We start from the raw sequence: 12,500 nt of genomic DNA on the forward strand, positions 1-12,500 counted from the left end.
CTCGCTGTTAAGTTGTTTGCACTGTCCTGTGGTTCGACGCATCTTCGTCAAATGTGCAGTGATAAATGAGGCTCAAACGGCTGCTTATATAGCTGTCTTCGACTTGTAAAGTTGATAAGAATAAATATGAAGAAATGTCACTCGCTGTTTTTGACACTCTTACAGTTTCAACCATAATGGTCTACTAATTGCAAGCAAACCTGGCTATTATTATGGAATTTATGTCGCAGTTTTCTCGCAGTTTTTGTCCCTAGGGTTGATAGGTTTTTAAGGGAAAACAAGTGGACAGAAACTAGCGATAATTGCAACACAAAACCATTACTTCAGAGTTACGTAATTCTGCGTTCTTCTGTGTTACTCGAAACATATCTGGTGAAACCAACTAAATTTTGTAAAGAGTCCTAACTTTACGTGGTTGCAACATTAATACTATTGATAGGCGGCTTTGTCTTATCACTGAGAGAAACACAAAGGGAACAGATTTGACTCGTTCACTTTGTAAAGAACGTTGGCGATAATTTTGAAATTTCGTTTGCAGTTTTCTCACAGTTTTTGTCCCCAAGGTTCATAGGTTTTTAGGGGAAAACAAGTGGACAGAAACTAGTGATAATTGCAACACAAAATGGTTACTACAAAGTGATGTAATGCTGCATTCTTCTGCGTAACTCGAAACTTCCCTGATGAGAACAACTGAATTTTGCAAAAAAAGTGCTCAAAATTGGACATGGGAAACTGTTGTTTGAAAACTTAATTAAACCATTCATACTTTTGTAAGGCTTGCTTATTGTTGATAGAAAAACATATGAAACAGATTTGAGTTGTAAACGATTGTCATGTACTTTGTGCTATTCCGAGTTTCGTGAAACGTAAGTCTGAACAAAAGGTGCTCAAACTGATCAAATGTAATACATTTCTTTGACCGCAAACATCTTCTCAAACAAGGAAGGAAAAGATGGATCTGATCCCCGCTAAATCCGTGAAATCCGTCTTTCCCATTGACTAATAAGGTTACATTGAAGAGCACTTACAGTGCTGTTAAGTGGATCAGTTGTAATATATTAGCTTAGGAAACATCTTCTCAAACAAGGACGGGAAAGATGGATTCGACTGGTCTGACGGGGATATGAATTTTTAATGAAACAGTTAATCATATGTTTCTCTTTAAAACTGTAAGTACATATTAAAGAAATATTTAATAAATGTTGCTAAGAATTTACTTACAGTATTCAAGAGTAGTTTACAATATGATATATCATTAAACATTCATATCCCCGCTAAATCCGTTAAATCCGTCTTTCACGAGGAATTTTAGAAGTTTACATGGAAGGGAACTTACGTTACGTTAACTTATGTTAGCTTCCAAAACTTCTTGTCAAAGACGGGAAAGACTGATTTGATGGGAGTAATGGGAGAGTGACTACCTAACAACAGAATTCACTATAAAGTTTTTTTTTTGGCTTTAAGCATCTTTGTCATCACTGCCAAAGAAGGAACTAAATTTTGGGAAAGCCTTTAAGGCTAACATATCTTCACACAGTATAGGACGAGCGTGCCTTTCTATGGTCGTTCCTTTCACGAGGAACGCTTGTCCAGAAAAACGTTCAGATTGATTTGTAGTTTTTAGCAAAAGATCTGAGAATGTGCTTTTTTGCTTTTTTGATTTTCCAAGTACTTAGTATTATTTTACGGCTTCAAAAAAAGGGAACTGACTTTTTGGGAATCGATCATAGACATTACCCAAAAGTAATGGTAGCAACATTTCAGGTTAAAACACTGTAGTTTTCAATTGCATTTTTGTCCTTAGTATTGTCAGCCTGCTTTTTACATGAGGAAACTTTCCAAGTTTGATTTTAAGTGACGCGACACGAGGAAACATCTCTTTTTCAAAAACGTAGTGTTCCGTGCGTTTTTGCTTTTTGCTCCTTTAATTGCTTTAGGAACAACCTAGGAACGCACAATAAGGGAACTTTATTTGCACAATAGGAACAAAGGTCGGCAAATTTCGGAACAATCTGGTCCGTTAGCAGCAAATTGGAACACAAAGCTCCTTTTCGTTTTAGTCAAAAGGAACAACTGGTTCCTCTTTTATCCTTTCAGGAACAAAAGGTCCTCTTTTAACACTTCCGATTTCCTTTCATGTTCCTTTCGAAGTGATTGGGGAACAAATTTTCCCAATCTAATTTCTTGCTCTACACAGTAAGGAACACATCGTTCCTATTTACTGGCATATCCACTGCTGTTCGGAACGCCTTGTTCCCTTTTTTTTCGGTTTAAATTGTTCCTATTCGTGCCCAACAGGAACGGAATTGTTCCTAATCGAGGTCGTTTTTTGTTCCTCAAGATGAGTGTTATGTTCCGCTTATAAATGGGAACAGGTTCCGAATTTGTGACAACTAGTGTTCCATTTTGCGCAAAGTGTAAAAAGGAATAGGGACCAATAGTTCCTATTTATCGTAGGCTATCTGAAACTACTGTCCATCACCTCCGCTATACAAATTTATCAAAACATGTATCCGTCAACAATCAAGTTAAGTCTGAGACTTGCCCGCTGCATGCTTAATCTCGTTTGGGCTTGCCCGCGCAAGTTCAGGCTTGTGTCTGTTCCTTTTGATTAATTGTGTACCAAATACGGACAAGAAAACAATGGGGCAAGGGCAAGAATAAATAAGTGTGGGCAGAGATGGGCTAACAAATATCTCATTGGCGAATAGGATGATCTCTTAGGGACCCTTTTGCTAGTATAAGTGCATGCATACTTTAGAAAGATATCGATTTCAAGCTAATGCTTAAGATGAACAAACGAGGCAAGGATGTCACTGGTCAAAGTTAGCAAATGCATCGCCTAAACCAAAGAGACTTCACTTAGAAGAGGATGACTGTGATGGTCTTTTTCACTGCCCAGTGCAAATTTGTAAGCACGATGGATTCACTACGCAAAAAGCTGTAGAAAACACGTAAAGAACAAACACAGTTGGTACTATTACTTCGACGAGAAGCCAGACAGTACGCTAAATGTCGATGAAATCAACAAATGTGAAGCCAGTGATCAGAAGATTATAACGCGTAAAAGCAGGGCAATTGCCTCTTTTGATCCTACAAACAACATTGCCAAGAACTTTTTTTTGTGGCTAACTGGCAGTGGTGGGGGCTGTGAAAGTGATCAACGAGCACAACAGATCGTAAGCAAGTGCTTAAAGTTTCTCAAGTTCTCTGCTATGTCACTCCGTTCCGCCGCAGAGAAAACGTTTAAGTTCTAATCAGCAGAAAGGCAACAACACGTGAAATAGGAAGGACACGACCAGTTGTGTTTATTGGGGACGAGAAAAAGCTAAACATACAAGAAATAAAGTAGTGGCGGAGAAAAACGAATTACATCACTGTAAACTACGAGACTAAACGTAAACAGCATACTAGAAAAATTAAGCTCGGCAAGGTGCGAGCGGTAAAACTGGCTGTGTCGAGTGACTAACGCGAGAGGCAACAAGGCTTAAATACCGAGATGTGACGTGAAATCCCTAGAGGATCAAACTGCGGCCATAAATGCAAATTCCGAACATAAACACATTTCTCTGCTATGTCACTGCGTTCCGCCGCAGAGAAAACATTTAAGTTCTAATCAGCAGAAAGGCAACAACACGTGAAATAGCAAGGACACGACCAGTTGTGTCGAGAAAAACAAAGAACAAGAGCGAGCGCGCGTAACTCAGAGACCTATGCGTGAAGTAGCAAGAAGCTGTCGTCGGAGATTTTCACGGCAATATAATTGCTTGGCAGAGTCAGATTTACACCTGCCGTGGTTTTTAATGACGTGATCGGGAACTCCACTATTAAGCGCAGCCGAAGCGCCCCCTATCCTAAGCGAGTGCAAACCTATACCCGATGTATCAACACCGATGGCCCGAAACTTAGCCAAAACAACTTCCCTCGCCCTGGTGTAAGACAAACTCATACCGGAACGAAGGGAATAACCCTTAGAAGAGGAAAAACTAAGGTTTTGAAAGACAAACTCAACCGAATCAAGATTACGCCTAGCCAGAGCGGCATAACGGAGCAGCATAGCACAGGGGCATGTGGGGGTACCAGTACTAGCAATAACTAAAGTACACCCTTTACCCAATTGATCAACTTTGCTTTTGGAAACATAGAGCTCAATATGATCTTGAAAGAAAGAAATGTCAGACCACCTAAGACGACTTAACTCGTCAAAGCGCAAAAAACCAGCAAAAGCAAGCAAACAAAAACAAACATCCCTGATATCCCCGAGGGATGCTGTTGGCGTAGCAAATCTATTAACTAACGCGACTAAATGCTCAGGCAAAATGGGTACCCTATTCAACTTAGACGGTTTCGAGGCAACGCGCTTACAACCTTCTAGAATAGCCAGAGGAGAAGCTGATTTACAAGGATGCGAGACCCCGCAAGCATTATGAAAAAAGTTTATACTGTAGAACGCCCGCTGAATGGAGGAATATGAAGACCCTGATTGAACTAACGAAATTAAATACAAGGCTACGTGTTCCTCTTGAGCCGGGAAGTAAATAACCTCTGGGAAACCACTGGCCCAAGATTTCCAACGTTTGAAACAACCGTGGTAGGTCTTGAACGTGCTAGGAGCCTTGCTGTGGGCAAGAACCGCTGGAATGTGCGTACGCAGGCTCTCCAAAGCTGGATGGTGAACACGTGATACCCTGGAACTTGTAAACAAATAAAGGAAAAAATAAGGCGTAAGAGAAAAGAGGAAAAATGGTAGACGTGGAATTCCGATTGCAATTTATTAAACGTGGACAACCAATAACGCGTACATACTAAGTATAGGCAATGACAACAATATACGGAGAAAACAAAAAACCCCTAAAATTCGTACAACGTTGCCAACAAAGGCCATACGTTTACAAAAGAAAAGCAAACACGCTCTAGAGCGACTGTCAATAAGGCACTAGCCTGTAAAAAACTATGAAAAAACGAACCGGAATAAACCGAAAAAAGGACGCGCTATAAAGCGCTAAATATCGTATGTGAACCGCTATAAAGCGACAAGGGTCACACACGAACCGCTATAAAGCGCTAAACAGCGTAGGTGAACCGCTATAAAGCAACGAGAGTCGTCCGTGAACCCCTAAAAGCGCTACATGGAATAGCGGGAAAAGCTCTGCAATAAAGTACCAATGCTTGAATAACGGTTCTAAACACACGAGCTGGCGTCCAAATAAATAACAAGTACAGGAGCGCGAAAACCGCAAGTGCTAAAAATAGTAGGGAACCCGAGGTAGGAATCGTCAAAAATACCTGACGGGTCAGAAAATTCTATGATTCGGGAAACTGAATCCCGAGGGTGACCTAGAGGAAAAAGGTAAGGCCAAAAACTAGCAGAAGGCCTGCCTCTCTGCCGCGCGAATTTTCTTGTCGTCGTCCTCGCTCAACAAGACGGGATTAGATTCGTAGTGTTTAACGGTCAACCAACCGGCCTCGGACGAATCCGCGATCCGTATCTTGCGGTTACGTTCCTGTAATAGTTGTACGGTTTCGTCAACAATTGAAAACGCCTCAGACTCGGGAGGTAGATCGGCCAAACAATCCTTAAGTGAAACAAGCTTGGCTAACACTTGACCGTTAAATTTGAAATTACGTTCGTTGCCGGTGTGATTAAACTTGATCTCCGACTGTTCCTTCAAAGAATTAGAAGCAGAAAGGGCAGCTGAGGCGACCTCTTGCGATTTCTGTACCTCGGACGAAATAACTGATTTGTGAAGGGCGAGCTGACTAACAACGAAATCCTTGAAACTAGCAAGATCTTGCTTCGTAACAGGCTCGTCTCCCATACTACAAAATTAAGCTCGGCAAGGTGCGAGCGGTAAAACTGGCTGTGTCGAGTGACTAACGCGAGAGGCGACAAGGCTTAAATACCAAGATGTGACGTGAAATCCCTAGAGGATCAAACTGCGGCCATAAATGCAAATTCCGAACATAAACACATTTTTGTGGCGAAGATGAAGAGGAGCTCACATTTGACATTGTGGACTTTAGTTTATGTTCACTGAATCTGCTTTTCAAGTTTGTTGATACGATGCAGGATGATTGGAATCTGGGACATGCGGGACGCATAGGCTACTTGGATGCCATTGCAGAATTGGTGGATTATCGAAAAGTGAATGGAGCATCAGAATCAGTGTTAAGAGGGCTGGCTTCAACAGAAATTTACTTGAAAAAGGTGCGTAAAACCGTGTCCAAAATGATGCGCTTGCAGTGGACCAGAGAGCTCGACATCGATGCTTTAGAAGCCAAGGGGCACTGGGCCACACTAGAAGAACTGTTGGAAGTCATGAGGCGCTACTTGCCGCGCTACGAGAGCATACTGATATCATGCAAGGAGAAACCGGGTGCTATTTTGCCAATAGATTTATATTTTGCTACCAAATCTTTGGCAGTCTATTTATTTATCAAGGTCAAGGGCTCGCGCTCCGACATATCAGTACTTAACGTTGGACATGGTGAACAAAGCCAAGACTAATGGTGGATTTATAGACCAGAAAATGTTCAAAACGGCTGGAAAATTTGGCTTCGATTCTCTTTACCTGACTGAGACGAGCATGCAAGTGTTGGATGGCTACATCAACCACATTCGCCCCCTACTAAGATCGACCTGCAACTTTTTATTGGTGACAAGAAATGGAGGGCAGCACAATAAGCTGGGAGAGCTAATAAGTAAACTGGTCTTCGATGCAATGGGCAAATTGTGGAGACTGCGAGTTGCAGGCAGCTGAGTAGCAGCGCGCAGAGCACAATCTCCGAGGACCAGAAACATAGCTCTGTTGTTGCAAGGGTTCACTATCAGAAGCAGCGATCGCGCGAGGTGGCGAGCAAAGCACATGAATATTTGGAACGATTGCACAGGAAAAAGGGATCATAGCTAGAAAAAGACGTGCGCTCAAGGCAATTCTGCGTCATCTGAAGATCAAAATGGTAGCAAAACCAATACTTCCTCTGACAACGAGGGAGAAAAGATCACAGAAACACAACCCAAGCGTCTTTCAGGTGTCCCGAGACTAAAGCGGGAAAATGTGTTTATAGTGACAGATTTCCCGGCGAAAAAAAAGAGTTTGATGTTCACCCCTGAAGAAGACAATTATCTAAAAGCAGGCATTGAGCGACACAGCTACAGTCAATGGAAAGCGATTCTCAGGGATTCCGAATTTCATTTTCAAGAGGGAAGGACAGCCAACTCACTGCTGAGCCGTGCAGCGCAAAGATTCGGATCACTTTCTAAGTCATCCTAGAACTTTACATTTACCCCAGAATAAAAAGATATCCTTGAAATATAAAGAACGACAAAGGCAATCAGCGATATGGTTCATTACATGACAAGCAGCATTTTATTGCTGTTGCAAGAAGAAATAAATTACTGTTGACTTGAGAAATACATGTTTATTTTGTTGCTTTGGCAATGTTTTTTCGTAACTCGCTGGCTTGAGGAGGAATGCTTGCGCTTACTGGCTTCAGTGGTTATGGTTCGGAGTGACATTGCTCTGCTAGAGACAGGAGTCATGAAAAATGTCGCTTCGTCATTGACGCTGTCATCGTCAGATCCAGTGACGTAGCTGAACGTGCACAGCGAATGTGTGCCATATTGTTCCAGGTTGTCTTGGGGCACGTTATTTGGCGTTCTGGGTTTGTCTTGCTCTAATACCTCTTCCATTTCTTCTCTCTGGCTCGAGCTCGGGACTGGCAGTGCTTCGAAGAAGTTTTTCACCATGTGTTGGTCTTCCTTTCTCAACAGTCAGAGCTCCGCGCATACCTTTTTCCTCTCCTCAAGGGCTTCGTGGCATCCGAGAGTTCCTAAGTTGTTGTGGTGGTCCTTGAGCTTTCCTTCTAGGATTTCACGCAGGGCATCCATTGAGTCTCTCATGTCAGGCGTAATACTTGATTCCAGGGTGACCATGCATTCGTTTAACTCCCTCTCTGTATTCCTCAACCATGGTCACTGGAATGCTTCGCTTGCCCTCGTCTTCTTCTCTTTTCGATCCGCCCTGGCTGTCATCTGTTCGTGAATGGCCAGATCATTTCTTATCGGTGTGGGAAGGGGCTCGTTTAGATCGTGGGGTAGCAAATGTACATTTTCTTTGGAGACGCCCTTCGATCTGAGACGCTGTTGATGTCTCTCGTGCCGTTGTATTTCCCGCGGCATCCTCTCTTCGTTTTGCTGTAAACGCTTTTCAAGTAAGAGGCTGAGGTGAGGGTTATCCAAAGACCCCGGTAAAGTTTGTGCAAGCGAGTTCTTTAACGCGTGTGTGGTTTCATCGTCATCATTGGCATCCACGATTTGGTCCCCGTTATCGTCTCCTGCAGTGTCCTCTTTGTCTCTGGGATTTGCACGTAAATCAGCTAAGAGGTTGGTCAACTGCACATTTCTTAAAACCTCTTTCTCAGTCTCCAGCAGTGGGCCTTTGTCGTTTGGTGTGTTTCGCTCCGTGTCTTCGTCGTCGTCATCAGAACTTTCTTCTTCATCTGTATCTACCCTCGCTTTCAATGCAGCCCACAAAACACATTCCATAGGATGCTTGCGCAGCCACTGGGCGGCCTTCTTTTTCGGACTTGACAGGCTTTTGAAGAAGTAAGACCTTAGCCTTGGGTCCATAGCCAGCTGATCTTCCTCCTTGAATTGAAGTTTTTGCTGTGCAGTCATGAACATGGGACATCGATTGAAAAATGACTTAGCTGTTTTGTACTTGACATCGCAGGCTGTGTACCCTCCTTGAGTGAGTATCTGCCAGTCGTCCACATCGAGGGTCGATGGAGTGGCCGCGTCAATGAATATCACCTCGGTGTTCTTGCTGATCATTGCCTTGTTGAACACTTTTTGCTTGGTTACAGTTGCTACGTTGCTGTGGTGAATCAGCCCCAGTAAAACAGACTTGTCTTTCCGCTATCGGGCTCACCAACAAGGCATGGCACTCTCTCTTTGTGCTTCTTTTGGTTGAAATTCAGAAGCCTCAAGAAATCTTCACAAAACAAACCAATCTCGTTTTCTGTCAGGCTGTTTTCCAAAGCGTCTTAGTAGTATTTAGGCTGCGGGACTTTGGAAGGATCATAACGCGAGAAAGCCCTGGGAGTCACAAGGCCCATTTTCTCTGCTGGAATTGCGTTGTTCAAGAACCATTTTTCCGAGACAGACCAACATTCCCCTTCGTTCACCTCTATGAGGTTGTAGTCAACAACAATGGGACGAATTACTTCACAATCAGGGTCCACCAGGATATTGATAACTTTTTGCATGTCCCTCAGCAGTCTTGCCTTAAATGACTAATTTGCAGCCAGACTGTTCACAAACGCCTTCACATCACACTTGTAGGAGTAGGTGTAAGTGGCACCTTCACACTTTTTATAAATAGTGCCCCTGTAAAGGGCGTATTTCCGATTCCTCATTGCAATCGAGATATCATTTATGAGGACTGTAAGCTTGTCACCTAGTCGCGGTTCCATGCTGTCACTTGTTCTTTCTTCTTGGGATTCTTGGCTGTTACCATCCAAGCCATAACGATCAATCACTAACTTCGCTCCCGTCATTTTATCTATTGTTTCAGAAACAATAGACTTAAGGATTGGATGACGCGAACGCTGACTACGTTTTCCGTTCCACATTCCTCCACATCCATTGATTCAGAATCGCTTAAAAACCCCTCCGCCACAGTCAGAAAACACTGCTGGTAGGAAAGATGTTACTAAGTCCTGCATAAACTTGTTGTTGTGATCCTTTAGTACTTTGAATAGCTCCTTCATCGCAAGAGATTCTTTGCCTTTTTGACAGGGAACCTTATTTTAAAAAGAAGAAATAGAAAGTTTGCGTGAGTGAAGTAAAATAAAAACAAAAACAAAGTTAAGGCTATACAATGCTTTATTTTGCCATAACAAAATACTTTGACATGACGAGGAGCCAAGCATGAGAAAATAATTTCATTCAGAATCTTGTGAAAAATTTACCTTGATATATACTGCAAAGACTAACCGTAAAAAGACAGTATGTTAACTATTCTGCAGACTGTTAGTAATAGTTTAGACTACGGCGGGGCTAGACATATTTTGCATCCAGCAGGGATACAATTATACTTAAATAAAATCCTACAAATGAACAATCCTAGAAGTATTCCCCGTAAAACTCCTATAATCACCAACTTGTGAGGAAAACAGAAACCCTTGAAAGCGCTTATCAAATGTTTTATTTTTAACGTTTGTACAACAAAACTCTAGGACAAATGCTATAAAAACACTGATTTTGAAATAACATAAAGTTGTTGTTCTCGTTTTTAAAAGATGCGCACGTTTGTAAAAACGATTAATTTATGATGCACGAAGGGAAAGTGTACCGTGTTTGCGATTTCATGAACGCCACATTCAAGTAAGTCGCGGTGAATAGTAATGGGATTTGCTGGGGCTCCTTTTGGTGTATTCAGCACAATCCAATAATTTATGGCGGGAAGAAGCTTTTTGTTCACCAAAGCTGGGTGGCTAGAAATCCAGCTTTGGCTCGAAGAACTTGACAGTTGAGTTGTGAAATGCTCGCTATCAATTTCCTCTCCGTTATCCTCTAGGTTTTTTTATTTTTCTTCGGCGCTTCTTTGGCCCTTGTGTGCCTATAGCACTAAAGAAAAAGGCCACACTTTGTACTCCTGCAAACAATGATATCGAAATCAGGTTTCCTTATTCAACCGATCAATTCATGATAAGGATTCATAATTGACATTTCGATTCATTTTGAATACAAACCTTGCAAACTGGTTTCTTTCCGACTTCAGCTATCGTGTAAAAGAGTTTTGAAAATTTGCTTGGCACAACTGTATTTACTTCCAAAACGGGCTGCAAATTAATTGTTAAAGTGGCATAATGGTTTGTGGGATCTTTATCATATCATCAGGGTACTAGACCGGTGAATTCTAATCCCTTTTGTTTATTGGTTTTGCACACAGAAGTGTGATGATTGAGCTTGTGAGATGGTGCATTCCTTGCCAAATGCCGGACAAAGAGCTCCCAAAGCCGAGAAATAAGGCTACAAGTAAAATGGGTAGTGGGGTCATTTTGTTGCTGTGACAATTCTGATGTCATTGCAACCTTGATTGTAACACAGTTTCATTGTTATCCAACACAGCTGTGGAATCTGTTAATGGCAAGGTGGTTTGTGCTCAAACTTTTGAGGTATTGACCCTGAAAGTCCATCGAGCCACCTTGAATAAAAAGGTAGTCTAAAGTAATTTATTGTATAAATGTACAAATGAAAAAGAAAAGAGGATAAATTCAGTCCAACAGTACCGAGGTTAACGGTAATACAAGGTGTAAATCAGAAACTTACGGTTACACTATTAAGATGATTGAAGAGGGATGAGTGGGTGAGTTGTGTATAATGAATATGCTGCATTTTTTCTAATAAGGAACCAGGTCGGAACCATGTTAAGACATGAGTAAAGAAAGAATTTAAGATGATTACAACACCAGAGCTAAAAGTCTAATTCTGGCATTTTTAGTAGAGGTAGATTATGCTCACTCTCTCCTCCATTCGCCATTTGCTCATCTCCCATAATGCACCTTGTTTGCCTCCCGCAAAGAATTTTGCGTAACCATTGTCTTCAATTTCTCTTGGGACGACTGCAATACCCAGGGGAAATGAAAAACAATGCCTATGCACAATTTTTGGCGGCTAACAAGGTGCATTCAGGGAGATGTGCAAATGGCTAATGGGAGAGAAAGTGAGTATTATCTACCTCTACGATCGTAAAGAAAATGCAGAATGCATGATGCTTCTACAAGGCCATTTCCCAAGTGTCCAGGTACATAATTGTGTCTTAAAGCTGCAGTTTTATGAAAGAAACAATCTGCAATTGTATTACATAACTGAATAAAAATAACTTGAAATTGATCATGATGAGAAACAGCTAATGCCCTATCCACACCAACTAAACATGCATAATTAAACCGGGTTTAAAAAAATAAAAAGCAGTGATAAAAACAGGAACTCAGACATTTACACTAGTTTCAAATAAACTTTAGCATACTCTGCAATTTGCACTTATTTTCCGACAGCTAAGCGTCCAAGAGCAGCCTTTTAAGAAGAAGACGGGATTGAACCATGTCTAACTAAACAGCTTTTTATGCCTGGGACAGATAAATGTATGGCCGTTTCCCTCTTGGTCAGTGTTGAATCTTATGGCTATGCAGGGCTGTCATTAAGGGCCAGGGAAATCTGTGGCTCCCATGTGAAATACCTCCATGGAATTCCATAGAAATCCTTGGAACTTCCATGGAGTTCCATAGAGTGTCTATGGAGTATCCATGGCATTCCATGGAATTCCATGGAGTTTCATCGAATTCCATGCAGTTCCTTGGAGTATCGATGAAGTTCCATAGAATGGTATGGAGTTCCACGGAGTTCCATGTAGTATCAATGAACTTTGATATTTATTCCCTGCAGTTTGTATGAGAATCCATAGAAATTCGTTAATCAAGCAACTCGTCAA

At 41.8% G+C, this 12,500-nt stretch overlaps 2 pseudogenes; one reads left to right on the forward strand and one right to left on the reverse strand.

Annotated features, from left to right (window-relative positions):
• LOC140925775 (uncharacterized) overlaps positions 1-42 on the reverse strand; it is a 2,704-nt pseudogene extending 2,662 nt beyond the window's left edge.
• A 2,323-nt stretch (positions 43-2,365) lies between these two features.
• Positions 2,366-7,274, forward strand: LOC140925776 (uncharacterized; annotated as a pseudogene).
• The last annotated feature ends 5,226 nt before the right edge of the window (positions 7,275-12,500 follow it).

Source organism: Porites lutea, chromosome 2, assembly GCF_958299795.1.
Source record: "Porites lutea chromosome 2, jaPorLute2.1, whole genome shotgun sequence".
Classification (NCBI taxonomy): domain Eukaryota; kingdom Metazoa; phylum Cnidaria; class Anthozoa; order Scleractinia; family Poritidae; genus Porites; species Porites lutea.